A 15892-nucleotide genomic window follows, 5' to 3' on the forward strand; every position below is an offset into this window, starting at 1 on the left:
GAACATCTGAGAGCTTCAGCTGGACGGCGGATTCTGCAGTCGTCCAGACCAGAGGCTGCGGCAGTGGCTTCACCACGGGGCTCCTTTTCTCCAGATCTTGAGGAAGTATGAAGTTACTTGAAGCACAGCGCGCGCCATGAGCCAGCGTAAACACGAGGCGTCTGACCCATGGCTTGCGCAAAAGCGGCTCGCATATTTATTCAGTTGGTGCTTGACCCCTCGAGGTAGTGTGAGGATGGAGAAGCCGTTACGCAATGCCTCTCCTGGCCAGCATCTCAAAGAGTGGGTTAAACTCCTCGTGGGTATCTGTGGCTAACACAGTATTAAGAACATCTCTATCCGAAGGGGGCAGACAATGATCCAGGACCTCAATGAAAGTCAATGATGGGGCTGACCCAGTGGAGGGTCAGATTGCATCTGGTGTCGGTACTCCCCCTACAGAATTCAGTTTACTGCAGGTTCTGCAGACATCCCCCCCCCCACTGTTCCCCACAAAGAGCTCTTTGACTTAGTAGAAGAATTAGCTGGAGATTGGGGATCCGGCTTCTGGTCCTAAGAGCTGTGATATGAGGTGATGACTACCAGCAAATTGTCAGATCCTTCTCCTCAGCCCTCGAAGACCCGACGAGGACTGTGAAATCCACCACCCTCCCTACGGAAAATCCACTTTGCAGTGAAAAATTCAATTTAGCTAACTGCAAGACGGATTTTCATAATCTACAGGCTGGATCTACCGAGAGAGGCTAAATTACAACCTGTCAGTCAGTGCCAGACATAGTCAGTAGCTGGCAAGGTCCTGCATGGGGCGCTGGTCCTAGGCACGACAGCTGGCAAGGAGGTTCGAGATGGGCAGGAGATTGGAGGTTAAGCCCCAGGAAATGAACAAACAGCGAGGGTGTTGACTTAAATGAAAAGCAGGGTTGTGCAATCCCATGTATGGGCACGGCTGTTACACCAACACTTTATCTCCCAATGCACACAGTGGCCTCGAGGACAAAATATCTCAGGCCTTTTCAAGACAGCTTCATCATTCCTTACATCGCCATGTCCTACTGTCATCTTCCGGTCCTACAGGAGAGCTTACTGTGTGCTTCTAGTGTGGCATCTCCTCAGACGACAACATGTGTCACAATCATTGGCGCCCATAAAAGTGTTCATGAACAAAATCCAATTAACATATATTCACGGGCATATTTGACCTTTAGAAGCACACCTGGGTTTTCAGAAACTCTTGAATGGTGACGTGTGACTGTTTCCCTGGGGTATAAATTTGAGGTTGCACACAAGTCAAACCCCATTGGTCACCCATCAACATGGGGCGAAATCAGAATGTGACATAACGAAGTGATAGTTTTGGTGAAGTGTTATGACCATGTCTAGGGTTCCACTCTACATAATCATGTGATACCTACCAGGACATAAAAAGAAGCCATACATGCACCAGACTACAAAGAGTTGTTTAGCTGTTTAGATTCTCTGGTTGTTAATATTGCAACATTCATTGTCTTATAAGGAGGATTGTTGATTATTGTATGCATACCTCATAGTGTGACAGTGCGTGTGTGTTTAATCATAGTTTTTATTTGTTTAGAGAGTGATACTCCTTGAAAAAGACAAGCAGATAATTACATTCAGTAGAACTTGACTGCTGCCTGTTTTATCAAGGTAGAATGTGTTCTACGCATTTGACCATTTAGTCTTTAACAATGCCACTACCACCCCAGTCCTTCCCAAACCCCTCGAGTGTACCGTACCTAAGCCTTGTGATTTTTTTTGGCACTAGAGAGCCACCAAGCTAAGGGGAGGCCCGAGGAACTGACTGCACCTACAGCTGGATGCTAGTTTTGCTTTCCTGTCAACAGAGGTTTCTTTTCATTGTTGTGATTTGGTGATGGTGAGAAGTAGCGACAGGGACTGTTTTATGGCAGCAAGATTTAAACACTTCTGAGGGCCCCGAATGAGACAATCCACAATATTATTATTAAAGAGAAAAAATGTGTTAGTCTGTAAATGCAGCGGGTACCTGGTTACAATTAGAGGGCGATTTTCAAAAAGGTCAATGAATTCAGATAATATCCTTAGAGGGAGGAAATTTAATACCCTTTTTTGCTGAATTAATTAATTATAATATTAGACTAGCTCAAGGGGGGCCTTTTCTTGAGTGATTAAGTGAACACATATCTTTAAAAGACTTCTCTCATCTCTTGGGTTTTCCACCTTTGCACCTAAGGTGTGCCGTATATTTATATATAATGTACGAACGTATGAAAATAGACAAACTGCACCATTGCCCCGCTGGCAACAAAACGCTGTTTTAAACTTTAGAGGCCTAAGTGAAGCTGTCACATTGTGAAATACATATTAATTTTCAAGTTCCGCTGCTATCCCGGGAGAACGGTAAAGCCATTTTCCAGGTCTTAAAAAGTTGAAGTGGATATAAAGGTGTCCTCTTTTTGTTCTTATTTAGCCAAAATCAGCCATTGTCTGGACTGTCGCAGCACCCGCCCACCATACGAGCAGCTTGAGGTAACGCAACAGCATGCTGGAGTGGTTTTACGATTCGCCTGGCCATCCCATTGGGCATGACTGCCGCTGAATGTTTCTTTTGGCAATGCTACCGTGTCGCTATGGCGTCGCTCCAGCCTTAGAGAAGCCGCTTGCTGTCCGCGTTGAGTGGTTGCTCCAGCACATTCCTCGCCGATAGCTTCAGGCAAACTGCAAGCCTCACTTCCCTGGCCATTTGCTAATGTGAGGCCATGTTACCAATTTCGGGAGATGCCCGCTAAAAGGCACGTTTTGATACCCTAGCCTCTTCCCGATAGTAAGCCATGTTCCCAATTTCAAGAGGCGCCCTCCACAGGGACCCTTTCTCCTTAGCACCAGTGTCCCATTTCACTGGACCTCTGTAGTCCACTAGAAGGACTCTGGACATGAAGCCGTCAACTATCGGGCCTTTTGGGATGACTGGCTGGTGATGACGGATGACGACTGTCACCCTTTAAGACAAACCCCTTTTCCTCACGAAAATAGGAACCTGGAGGAATCTGCTTTGTGAATTGTATGATTGCTACTCTGTTGGGGCATGTATTTACTGTAGTATGACTACTAATCCTAGAAATCCTAGTTTTCTTTAATCTCCTGTGTCCCAGCAAAGGAAAATCAGAAAATTGCATGTCAGTACTTGTCCTTAGATTGCAATCCAAATTCAACAAAAAAACAATGCTGACTTTGACTTGAACCTATGGCTAAGCTTTCATAGGACTCGGCCTTTAGCAGGCTCGGCAATCGTCTGGTTTGGCATTTGTCTGCCTTGACTTTTGTCAGGCTCAGCTTTAATCTGCCTCACCTTTTGTCTGGCTTGCCTTTCATGGGGCTCGACTTTTGTCTGGCTCCGCTTTCTGCTGGCTCGGTTTTTGTCGGGCTTGGCTTTTGTCTGGATTGACTTTCTTTGGGCTTGACTTTCATCTGGCTTGGCTTTCGTCTGCCTCAGCTTTCATCTGGTTCAGCTTTCATCGGGCTCGACTCTCGTCTGGCTCAGCTGTCATCGGGTTTGGCTTTCGACGGGCTCACATTTCATCTGGCTTGACTTTCAGTGGGCACGACTTTCATCTTGCTTGGCTTTCACCTGGCTCAGCTCTTGTCTGACATGACTATTACTGGGCTTGGGTCTCATCTGGGTCGGTTCTCTTTGGGTATGGCTCTTGTCTGACTCGGCTATCGTCTGGCTCAGTTTTTTGTCAGGCTCGGCTCTTGTCAGGCTTGGCTCACATCAAGCTCAGCTTTCATTGGGCTCAGCTTTTGTCTGACTAAACTATGGTCAAGCTTGGCTTTTGTCTGGTTTGGCTTTTGTGGTGCTTGGCCTTCGTTCGGCTTGCCATTCACCTGGCTTGGCTTTCGTCTGGCTCTGCATTCATGGGGCTGAGCTTTCGTCAGGCTTCAGTTTTGTCTGTCCTGGCTTTCAGAACCACTGTGCAGCCCAAGCCCTTTAGGAGACCCAATGAGCAATGTGATTGACACTATCCTGAAGCCTCCCTTTCAGGAACAGGAAGTCCCTACGGGTCTGTTTCCTACTGCTCTCTAGGGGAAAAACAGGGGAGAAAATGGAGAAGAGGGGGGTGAACAGATGACCCCAGCTCCCATCATGGCATGATTGGGGGAGGTCATGGGGGGTTTGTCAACAGCTCAAGGAGCTTGATCATCTAACCCCAGTGGTTTAGGCCCTGTGGCTTAGCCCCTTCATTTGTCCTTTGTCCCAGCAGACAAATATTTGAAGGGGCCCCACCTCTGTACCCGTTCAGGCCGATGTCTAACAATCCAAGTCGCAAGAACAACACCGGCATGTGCCAGAACGGGGGTCGAAGGAGAAAAACACTCTTTCCCTCATACTCATCGCTCCTTTCCTCTGGAGCTTTGAGGACCTGGGAAGTCAGTCGGAAGACTTCACTCTCTTCCAGTCCTCAGTGCTCGTGTGTGACACGCCGCGTTTCCTGCAGCGGAAATGATCAAAGTCGAGCTAAAACAGCGCACGTTTTGTGGGGGTGGGGCGCCGAAGATCCAGCCTCCAGCCCCAGCTCAGTTCCTGAATTAATTTTCAGATGAAATGTTGGTTTTTAGTGCTATCAAGTGATGCTATAAACACCAACTTCACCTCAGGCTCTGTGGCACCATTCTCTGACCCTGCTAAACATTCAGGTGCAATTAATTATTTTAGTGAGATCTAGGGACTGTTTCAAACCGGTTACCCACCCTTGGGGCTTTGGACATTATTTAAAAAAAGTCTCTTTCACTTCATGAATTTTAATCATTCGAAATGTATTGATTAATTATTAATTAAGTAACTAAGTGATACCAGGTGGGCATGATTTCAAAAAGAGTTTGAAAATCCTTCTGGGGGGAAAACACATCTACAATGAGCCCTTTAATGTGGGGGCACAGGCAAATTAGCGGCCTGTTTTCTCAGCTCGCGCCTACGATAATCTTCATTAAGGGCTGAAAATAGATATTTCAAAAACACAGATCTTTTGCGGACATTTGTAGGTGCAGCAAGGTCTCGGCTAGTCATTAACCGCTCCTGCGTGATGTACAAGGGCTCTTCGTTCCCCCATGCTGAACACATCGCAGATATTTGCGTAAGATTTGTGTGTTTTTAGGTAGCTATAAACAAACAGTGCGGTAGGGTGAAGCAGTGAGCGGTGGCAGAGTTCCCTCCTTGATGAGGGGGGGGCAACGGAGCCATGTGGAGCAAAAAGCAAAGCCCCACCCCCGAACAGAAAATCACGGCCATCTGTATTCCGACAGGAAACGATGGAGTCACGTGACTCAGCCGAGTCACAATGTCGAAAAGCAGGGCAGCACAGACTGGAACAGTCCGCGGCCATCAACAGGCTAACACGCACTGGCCAAGCCTGCCATCACAATTTCAAAGATCGCCTCCATACTTACTATGTACTTATTACTGCAGATGGGAAAAAAAAAAAAATGATCTAGCCGAGAGGGATGCGAGGACTGTAATTTGCCGCGCCAAATATTACACTATCACCTTTTTGGGGAAAATATACACATCTACATTCTGCAGGAAACACGCGGTCACTAAGTCATGTGTGAAAACACAGAAAATACAAATGAGTCGCCTGATTAGTGCCGACCCGCAAATTTCCTGTACACATGAATATTCATTAAGACGCCAGGCCGGTTTCTCAGAAATTATTTTTTTCCCTGACTGGACTATGAATAAGAATGATTAATGGTTTTCTCACATGTAGAAATTCATCATCCCCGAGTGGAGGGAATCGTAATAAGGATCCAATTAGACACACAGTGGGGGCACAGCAGTGGGAGATGGGAAGATGGGCGTGGCGTGTTCAGGCTGGTTCTGCCGAGTTTTTGGTGCCTGTCAAACTTCACGGAACCACACCTGAGCCCCACCACAGCTGTCCAGACAGACAGGCCAATCTCATGCTGTCATTACCACTCAATGACGTTGAGAAAACGTCATGGGAACACTATCTGTTCGCCGGGTGGTGACTCATCTTGACACGCTTCTATTTCCTGTCCAAGACCCTGTCACGTTCTGTCCTCTTCCTCTATAATTTTATTTCCTGTTGCATTTATTAAGCTCATTTCAGTTAAATATTTGTTACATATCTATTTATCATTAAATTTCTTTGTCCAGTAGCATAAATATGAATACGACACAGGATAACAGATAGGTGAAGGAAAATGACTAATAAGCCAAAAAAATAAATGAAAGAATGCATAAGAGAAAACTATCCCTCCCTAAACAACACATGAGAAAGTGATGGAGCTTCAGTTAGTGATGAATCCCAATTTTTTTTTATCCTTTTTCATCAGGGCACATTCCAGTCAAGGCTTGTTCCGGAAGAATACATTCAGAGTATTATTGCCACTGATTAGGGCAGTAATGTCACTCTCCTTGCGCTCCAGGAGTTTGGTGACTGCAGGAAAACTGGTCCCAGAGGCAGCGCGGGCTCCCTCCCACTTGCAGCGTCAATCGGGACCTTCAGCCCGTGGTACCTTGGAGATCCCAGGCCTAGGCTCTTCACAGCCAGTTAGAGGGTAATATCTGGCAGGATCAGGTTCTTCAGAAAAGACGTGCTGTCCACGGAGAGCTGAGGCGTGTCATTAAAGGCCTGCAGAGAGGGCCCGTGCGCGTCCCGTGGTCATTAAATGCCAAATGTCACCTTGGCCTGTGGATATGAGCGGATTAATCATGACTCCAAAGATGTATATGATGATGCCTGACGTTCAAAAGGGGACAGACTATCACAATCTCACCTAAGATGTGTCCTCCACACACTAAAGGGCGCCTGCTTTTAAAATATAAAAAGCATTTATATTTAACACGCGCTTTTCTCCAAAGCAATGTACTCATACCTATACCTATGTACAGGTTACCCATCAGCAGCGAAGCAGTTTGACAAAACATTACACAAGAGTCTCAGCCAAATCCACAATGTTATGAAATTCCATTTATTTTGTGAACTGAATGATGCACATTTATCACAGCTGTTCCTGTCATGTCGTGAGGCTGGCTCTGAGTGTGGCATCGGAGCGGGGGGTGGGGGCAGTCCTGGCTGTTTTCTCCAGGAATCTCAAGGCAAGGCACGGTAAAAATGATCAGAGCCGCCATCAACAATGGCTAACGTGTGCGTGCTAACTGACGGCCAGTAGTTCTGCTTTGGCAGCTGCTAGGTGCTCTCCACCCAGACATGCTCTCAAATCCACAATGTTATGAAATTCCATTTATTTTGTGAAATGAATGATGCACATTTATCATTTATGTTGCCTGTAAGGACACCGTTAGAGCATCCTTGATATTGCGAGACAGAGATATATTTTTCTCAACATTACCAGGGGTAGCACTTATAGTTTTATCCATATATTCTAACTGAAGGATGCATGTAATATAACCGCTGCAGGACTTTCAAATGCCTCGAGTGTCAGCAGTTGACTGACAGCAAAACAACCAATCACAGCAGCGTAGACTTCAGAAGGTCCCTCCTAGTGTCACTCCGGCTGATCCAATCAAGCACCAATCATTTCACTATCCCTTTCATCACCGCTTGATCAGGGTCATTGATTAATGTTGCCATAGACGTTTATGCCTGCTGTATGCAACTGAAATTGTTGCCTAAAATTTTTTTCCCCACGGTCAATCGGTTGGGTAGGAGCCGAATTTTCCTGACAAATTTATTCATATTTTCAAAAGCAAACTCCTAGAATATGCTGGGTGGGACAAACAATATTCAAATGTTTTGAATATCGGGTGGTCAGTGCTCATGGCTGCCTATGTGAGGCAAACGGCACACTGCAAACGGGCGGGCTGTCAAGAAGACAAACTTCGCTATCTAGCAGGTGCTTTTGTCTGAAGTGATGCGCACTTTTGAAAGGCACGGTCAGAAAACCCCTGGAACAATCGCAAGTTGAGGGTTTTGCTCAGGGGTCAAGCACCAAAGCCATCCTGCCAACTCTGGGATTTGAACTGCAGACCTTCTGATCACAGGGTCCTAACCCACTGGACCACATATCACCTCCAAACCTTCTGAAAAATATGTATCGCGACCTGTGAAATTCATGGCCGTCTTCTTCGAGCGTGTGACCAAAGCGTAGCACGCTGGGAAAACCGCCGGCGAACCGCAGCTGTCTAGCCGGGGATTACAGACGTTCGCGCTGTGGCCGCTTTGTGGTTTCCACGTCTCCTTTGTAATGCTGCTCTTATTAACGAGCTCTAACGAGCTGGATTCCTGCAGGCTTAAATAGCCGTACACAACTGTAAGTGTAATGGAGTCTGCATCAGCAAATCAGGGACGTAATTCCAAACCGTGTACCGCAGTACAGTACAGCAGAGGTGTCACATGACATGCCCAGCAAGGCGGGGGTGGGGGCAGGCTCGGGGGTCAGATTAACGTCGGCTTCAAATAAAACTTTGCTCAGTTACATGGCTCTCTGTCTGCCGCGCACACGGTAACTTTACTCGTGCTAATTAACAATTAGCAAAGAGTCTGTGGCTAATTGTGTTATTCCTTGTAATTAAGGGGCTAATTACTAGAATGTCAATTTAGATTTAATTACTAAGTGCTCTGTTAATCCCAGTGAGCATAAGTTTCCCTTTTTTCCCCTTTTCTTCTTTTTCCTTCTTCTCCCCAGTAAAATGGAAACGTGTAAATAAAAAGCTACAATGAGAATGTGTGTTTGAGCTCCGCAGATCTGCTATCAGGGCTGAGGGCGTCTAACCATTAATAAAGATCTGTACCTCTGGGCTTCCAATTAGCGCTAATTTTTTTTCAAACAAGGGGGAAAAAATGTATAGGAAACGCGACAGCTGTTCCTGTCATGTCGTGCGGCTGGCTCTGAGTGTGGCGTCGGAGCGGGGGGGTGGGCAGTCCTGGCTGTTTTCTCCAGGAATCTCAAGGCAAGGCACGGTAAAAATGATCAACAATGGCTAACGTGTGCGTGCTAACTGACGTCCAGTAGTTCTTCTTTGGCCGCTGCTAGGTGCTCTCCACCCAGACATTCTCTCAGAGCCCCCGGACCTCTGCCTCCCCCCCCCCCCCACAAATCCCCTTCCTCTTCTTATAATCAAACCGCTTTGATTTCCATCCTAACTGCCTGGCTCCTTCAAAGCGCTGCCAAAATACCATAAGACAGGGTATAATATATATAATTATAGCCACTTACATTTGCCATTATGCCAATGGAGCATTCCTTGGAAAATGACACACGACCTGTCAAGACTTCATTCACGCCATTAATAAGCATCATTAGTGTCTAGTTTGAATACCCCTCTTGCACATTGCAGTCATTTCAACATGTCATATATTTTAATTTGGGACTAAAAATAGGCGCAAGGATATTATGCACTCTTTCTGGTAGTCTTTGTGATCTTTTAATGTGCAGGAAGTTCGCACCATGACCTTGGCTCCTTTCACTGGAATTATTGCAGGAATTAAAACTATTGTTGCAATAAGATTGCTGTTGTTGTTGTCGTTACATTCTTCGGAATTGCTGGTGCCTGGTCACTATATATCTGAGAGAGATTCGGCTGCCGATATTTTCAGTTTGATTGATGAGTTCATGATTGATAAATTATGAATTGATATTTCCTTGCGTATCCCAGTGTGGCTTGTGGGTAAGCACTGTTGCGTCAAACCTTGAGGGATGGGGGGGGGGGGGGGGGGGGGGGGGGGGGGGTTCAACCCTGCCCCCTGTTGGATGTTTGTAGAGCTTGCATGTTCTATATCAGACGGGTTCGCTGAACACTCAGGCTTGCCCTATAAAGCATGCAGTTGGGCTAACTGGCATCCCTGCATCGCCAGCAACATCCCAGTGGGTGCAGGCTCCGCCCCCGTGACCCCATCCAGACATTTGGGTGCATGAAGCGCGACGGCGTGCATGAAACCCTCTCGCTTCCTCTGCGTCACCCCACTGTTTGTCGTCCCCATGTTGTTGGTGCGTCGTCATGGGAACCGGCCCTCCCTCGCCGAAGACGCCGCCTCAGCTCCCACAGGTACGGATCTGAAGTCAGGAGACGCGCCTTTGATCTGACGCGGGCTCGCGCTCCCCCGTCTTGTTTACTGGCGTGACTCGTGGAGCCCCGGGCCCTAATTAACGGTGAAAGCCGTAATGGATAATTAATGCCTGCTGTCAGAGAGGCACCTTTGTGTTCCTTTAGATTTCAAGGGGGTAACTTTGGTCTGGGTAATGATTTTAAAAACCCCATGTTGTACATCTCCGAGGGACTGTACGAGGTTGCCGTCCTGTCATGTCGGTCCCCAGGGAAATGGAAAAAGTCCTTGAAGCTACATTTACATCCTGTATGTGTACAGGGTGTTATTAGGTTAAGGTAAATCAGTCGAGGTGTATAAAAACAGACAGTATAACATGTACATAACTGGGGTAAGGGCACAAATTTGAGTGGAACTGTTCTGTGTCCATAGAAATGAAATGATGCTCCGTTTACCATTTGCAGACGTACATAAGCAGGTACACTGGAATGTGTCAGTCTTCATGTATCCCATCTTGCTCTCCTTTGTGAAGACACACATATGCAGTATAGAGGTGACAGTGAAGCTCGGGGTCTGAGTACAGTGACAACTGTCCATCCATTCAGCAACACTGGCACATCTGTCCTACCTTAATATATCTACGCTATGGGATCCATCCTAAGAACACTTTTACCAGATGCTGTATCTACTGACTGCATCCACGCTTCCCACTGTGGGGGTGATGTAAGTAAGTAATGTGAGTCTTACGCTGTGCTGTGACCCTCCCAAAACCAAGCCAGATACCACCAGCCTCATTGTGTTGCAATAAGGAATTCAGGATCTTGAAAAGAGACTCCTCGATTAGATCTCTAGGTGCAAAATTCATTTGCTCCCGACGCGTGGAAACCCATAATCATACGAACGGAGGGCAAATTGAAGATTTTAGTGGGGCCTTTTATTTTATTTTCTCATAGATGACATCTCAGCCACCCACTGTACTTCTGGCTGCTGTTGATCTCGACAGGAGTGGGGTGACATTTTGGTGTCATTAACGAGATATATTTTGTACGTGTCACTTCCTGGTGGCACCACATGCATGTGCTGTGGGGAGGGGGGGGGCATAATAGGAAGCCATTTTCCCGTGATTTACGCCCGCAAACGAGATGGAGCACCGAGATTTATTTACATGCAAATGTCAGGTTCTTCGGAGGGCAAAAAACTTGGAGGTAATTAATATTTCTGAGGGATGACCCTTTTAGCTCATCGCCGCTCGTCAGGCGGGAGCCGGGGGCTGGGGGGGCGCCAGGAGTGACGGGGCCGCACGGACACAAAGAGCTGACAAGATTGATCCAGCTCCTCGGCGCAGAAATGAAGTCCAATTAAACCTGTGGCACTTAGTGCTGCACTCAGCTGGACGACAAGCCTTCCCCCCCCCGTATCCCAGCATGCATCTGCCACTCGGCCCGCCCACAGGTACCCGCTTGGAGGAGCACCCATGAACAGCACTACACCTTAAAACAAAATAACAGCAGCCTTTGGCTGCTGAATGATATGTTAAATTATGAGTGAGGTCGTATTTCATTATCCACGCCCTCTGTGTTATGGCCACTCTAATATCCAGAGACACTAGGTCTCTTCACATGACACCGGGATCCTGAGAGTCAACTAGAGATGCTTCATTTCGTATCCTGACCACAATAACTTCCGTCATCCAGAAAAGAGTAAACATACAGGAACACAAGATCCACTGCAACTGCAGTACTTTCCCCTTTTGATCAGACCGCAAACGCTGCAGAATTCCCTCAGACGGATACCTGCTCCCATCAGTGTTTTCCATTCCGTACTGTTTGAAGCCCTTGCGCGTCCTAGACAGGCATCAATGTCGGCACCGCCCCGTCCAAAACAGTGACACCAGCTGACTAAGTCGGTGCCCCCTCAGAAGACGGTGCCCTAGGTGGCCGCCTATGCGGGCTAGACGGTTGACCGGCCCTGAAGAATCTGGGCCTCCAAGCCAGCCAAGAACCATGATGTATCCATAATCTCCAGCTGCTTCCCGTCTTTCCCATTTAAAGCCCCATCTGGTCATGGACGGGCGATCGCGGAGTCGGGGAAAGAGCGGGATCTCAGTTAACGAGGTGAACGGTGACGCCTCGTTAGGAGATATCATCAGAGCCGAGGGCTGCCGGTGTGGCCGGGACTGACCTCTCTAAAGTGTCATACTAAAGGAAAGCTGATGGGGAAGAATGAGAGGCAGCAGCTGGCAGGCCGCTGATTGGAAAGGCCTCTCCTGTTAGGCTGAGCTCTGACATTGTTTAGTCTGGACGGGGCTCCTTTTGTTTTCTCGGCTTGCCTTCGGCGCGCTGCGCAGATCCCGCGACTTGGCGATGCCGTGAGTGCGAATAACTCTGATGGGCTTGACAAAACACAGCCTCTGAAGGGAGACTCACCCTGATCTCTTACATACGGCCGGTTACATGGCACCGCCAAGCCTCCCGCTACTGAGGGTATAAGCTCCATGTTTCGTGGATGAGGATCAGACATAACAATTCATTTAATATCACAGTTTTATTTAGCAGATGTTTTTACCCAAAGTGGCATACACTTTTTTTTTCCGGGTGGTTAAGAGACAAGAGCCATGGGATTCAAATCTGCGACCTTCTGATCGCAGGGTCCTAATCCACTGAGCTACACACCACTCCACTCAAGACCAGCAGGATCTTGACCACTTCACCTATTGTCTTGTACGAGTGGGTTTGTCTGGTTGGTGCATATCAGTCAAATGGGTGCAGAACTGAAAAGACCCTGCTCAAAATAACAATCTAGCCTCACCTTCCAAAAAAATACATGAAGCGTTCTGACCACCTGAAATTAATTAATGGCAGCCTCCTATATGTGATGTCATCTGAAGGTTACTCAGTGCCATGGTAGTACCCTTACGCCTGCCCTTCCACAAACCTGGGGGCTGTAGTGGAAACTTCCTGTCAGCACTTTGTCATTCCTCCCCAGGAAGGGTAATCAGGGCTACTCGCTCCATCCAATGCAATCGTCGCATTTTTTTCGCAGAGCTAAATAAACACGGTCCTGACAGCTTGGTGTACGACTCATAATATTTGCATAAGACTGCGAATTGTTCTTCAGCTGCCATTTAATGCGTAACACATGCGGCGAGGCTCGGGAAACCCAACACGCGTCGAGGGGGAAGGGATGAACTTCCAAAATCAAGTTCATCGCTAAGAAAAGGGAAAAACTGTGAAAGAAATATTCATCTGCAAAGAAAAACGGACTGTCAGGAAAACAATCTCCCCTTGATGAATTTCTCCAGTTATTCTAAATGAAAACGATCCCACTGTGTTGATTGATCGTTAGGAAATTTGTCACCCAAGAATTTTTAACAGAAAGATGTACTTATGAGCTGCTTTGATCAACATGGTTATTTTTATATTTTTTCTTAACTCGACCACCTGCACATGTAGCCTTCACAGGCTGCGCTGTAATAAGAAACCGCACCTTAGTTCAGGCTGAAGCGTTTGTGTTGTAGCCATGAAAACTGATCAAGTCGTGTGACGGCAGCCATGCCGGTGCTACATTGGCTAACAAGCTCGATACTGTCAAGGGTGATTTGCAATTTCATCTGAGGATGCGATGGCTGACGTCACAGAGGCAACAGCAGCCACTGAGAAAAAGCTGTTCCAAAGCAGCCCAATTAATTCTAATGCTGCATTTTGAAAATAAAACGTTAACATAAATACAAAACAGAAGATTACCATTGTTTTAACTGGAACATGCCAGGCGTTATCTTCTGGCAAGAAAATCAGTTGTCAAACTGAATTATTGCAGGTTTTAAAATTTTGTGTACAGTGACTTTTTCCATGCTCTCCATAAACCTGCAATAAAGGAGTCCTTTCCTGAAGATCTTAACACAGAGTCAGTTTTTCACAGGTAATTGTTTTGTGCCATTTGCAAGATTATTAACAGCAAGACTTTAGAACATACAACCCATGACCAGGGCAAGTGTTTAGAAGGTAGTATGTACATATGTATGTATGGATGGATGGATGGAACAGTTCATTGTTAAACATGCAGTGGATTGATATTAGAAATTTGAATAAAAACTGTCTATGTCATTAGCCCATGACCCTGACCAGCATAAGTTAGGAGACAGATGTATGTTCAGATAGATGTCTATATAGTGAAAATGACTTGGAACAGCAAAGTTGTTATCACCAATGAAGCGGTTCATCCTAGATCCTTCCCAGCATTCCTGACTCAGGGAGATTCTTCCCGGCATTCCTGACTCAGGGAGATCCATCCTGGAATTCCTGACTCAGGGAGATCCTTCCCGGCATTCCTGACTCAGGGAGATCCTTCCCAGTATGCTTTGCAACATAGATAATGCTGCCCACTATTTAGTTTATATTGGTTTAGTTAGGCTTTTTTTCTTTATTAGATTTATCTTATGATTATCATTCAGTGAGAAGTTGTAGTATATTCAATTTTTCCATGTCTAATTCGGTTACCGTTCTGCCACATCATCCACCAGCACGGTGACAACGTTGTAAGTTGATGACCTGCATATGTTTGAAACAATAAGCAACGATCTGTTTGCCCCTATATGGTTTTTAGTTCCTGATCACCGTAATATAATCTGCCTTTTTTAGATGGGGATAAATTACTAATTCAGCTTCTAATTCAGCAATATCTCTCTCTGTGTATGACCTGCCTTATTTCCCATGATTCCTGGCGTAAGTTCACCCTGACTGTGTTTAAATAAGCAGTTACCGAAATTTCATCATTTCAAAGGAATCTTCATGTTTTAATGACTTTCACAGCTCACATACCATACTGATCCCATGATACCTTTAAACAGCGTCTCTCTGCTTCCCCCAGCATCTGACCTTTCCCCTGTTTCTGGGGTCCTGTAGGGGAAGTTCGGCCCAAAAACACCTGACGTGACTCCATCTGGACCAGCACACCAAAGAAACACTGACTGCCAGAGCTTAAAAACATATTACTATTGATTTTTTTTTATTTATTTAAAAACCTCTAATTAATGTTCCATCTCAGCATTTCAATGGGGCTCAAAGGTCCAATGCCTTGTTAGAGGCATCAAACAGCTCTATTATGTCACTGTGTTCCTATTTTTTCAGAACGTGATGGAAACTAAGATTACAAGCTGTCCGCAAGTTTTTCTCATCAACCCAACATCTATTGTATAAAAACAAAATGGCTTCCTCAAGATGATGCGAGACATCATTGAAGGCAGTGTGCCCTATTCATTAAAGATTTTAGTTTACATCACAGCACATAATGGACTGAATTAATTTGAGATGGCCTCAAAATGACCTCCTCTGGTCATAGCCATGTTTAATTAACGTAAATAAAAACAAAGATCGCTTCCTTAGAGACGTCTTGAAACATAAGAAGAAGTACATCTATAAATTGGATTAGCAGTAAAACCTAATTTAGGTTATCGGTTAATGTAAACAACATCAAATTCCAGAGAAACTTTATGCAAACTCAATAGTTTTATAGGTTTATAGGTTATAGCATAGCTGTGTAGCCTGACATGCACCTCCCAGAAACGTAAGGACACAGACCGCTTGGTAGCATCGCACCTCCTTTGACGAAAATGTTTTGTGGTTCTTTGTTTCCAGTTGGGAGGTTTTAGTGTGGGACCAGTTGTTTTTGTGTAAATAACACGGTTGCTGCTGCTCAGGCTGTTAAAACACGGTTGTACAATATTGGAAATGATGTGATTTTTTTTGCGTTGTGTTGATAAAGCAAAAAAGGAGTTAAAAATACATTTCTCACAAACCCGTCCATGAGTGATTTAAACAGCAAGGATGAGTGCACCCAGAGCTCATGCAAAAGCAGTGACGGAAAACTTT

Source organism: Brienomyrus brachyistius, chromosome 8, assembly GCF_023856365.1.
Source record: "Brienomyrus brachyistius isolate T26 chromosome 8, BBRACH_0.4, whole genome shotgun sequence".
NCBI classification, from domain to species: Eukaryota; Metazoa; Chordata; class Actinopteri; order Osteoglossiformes; family Mormyridae; genus Brienomyrus; species Brienomyrus brachyistius.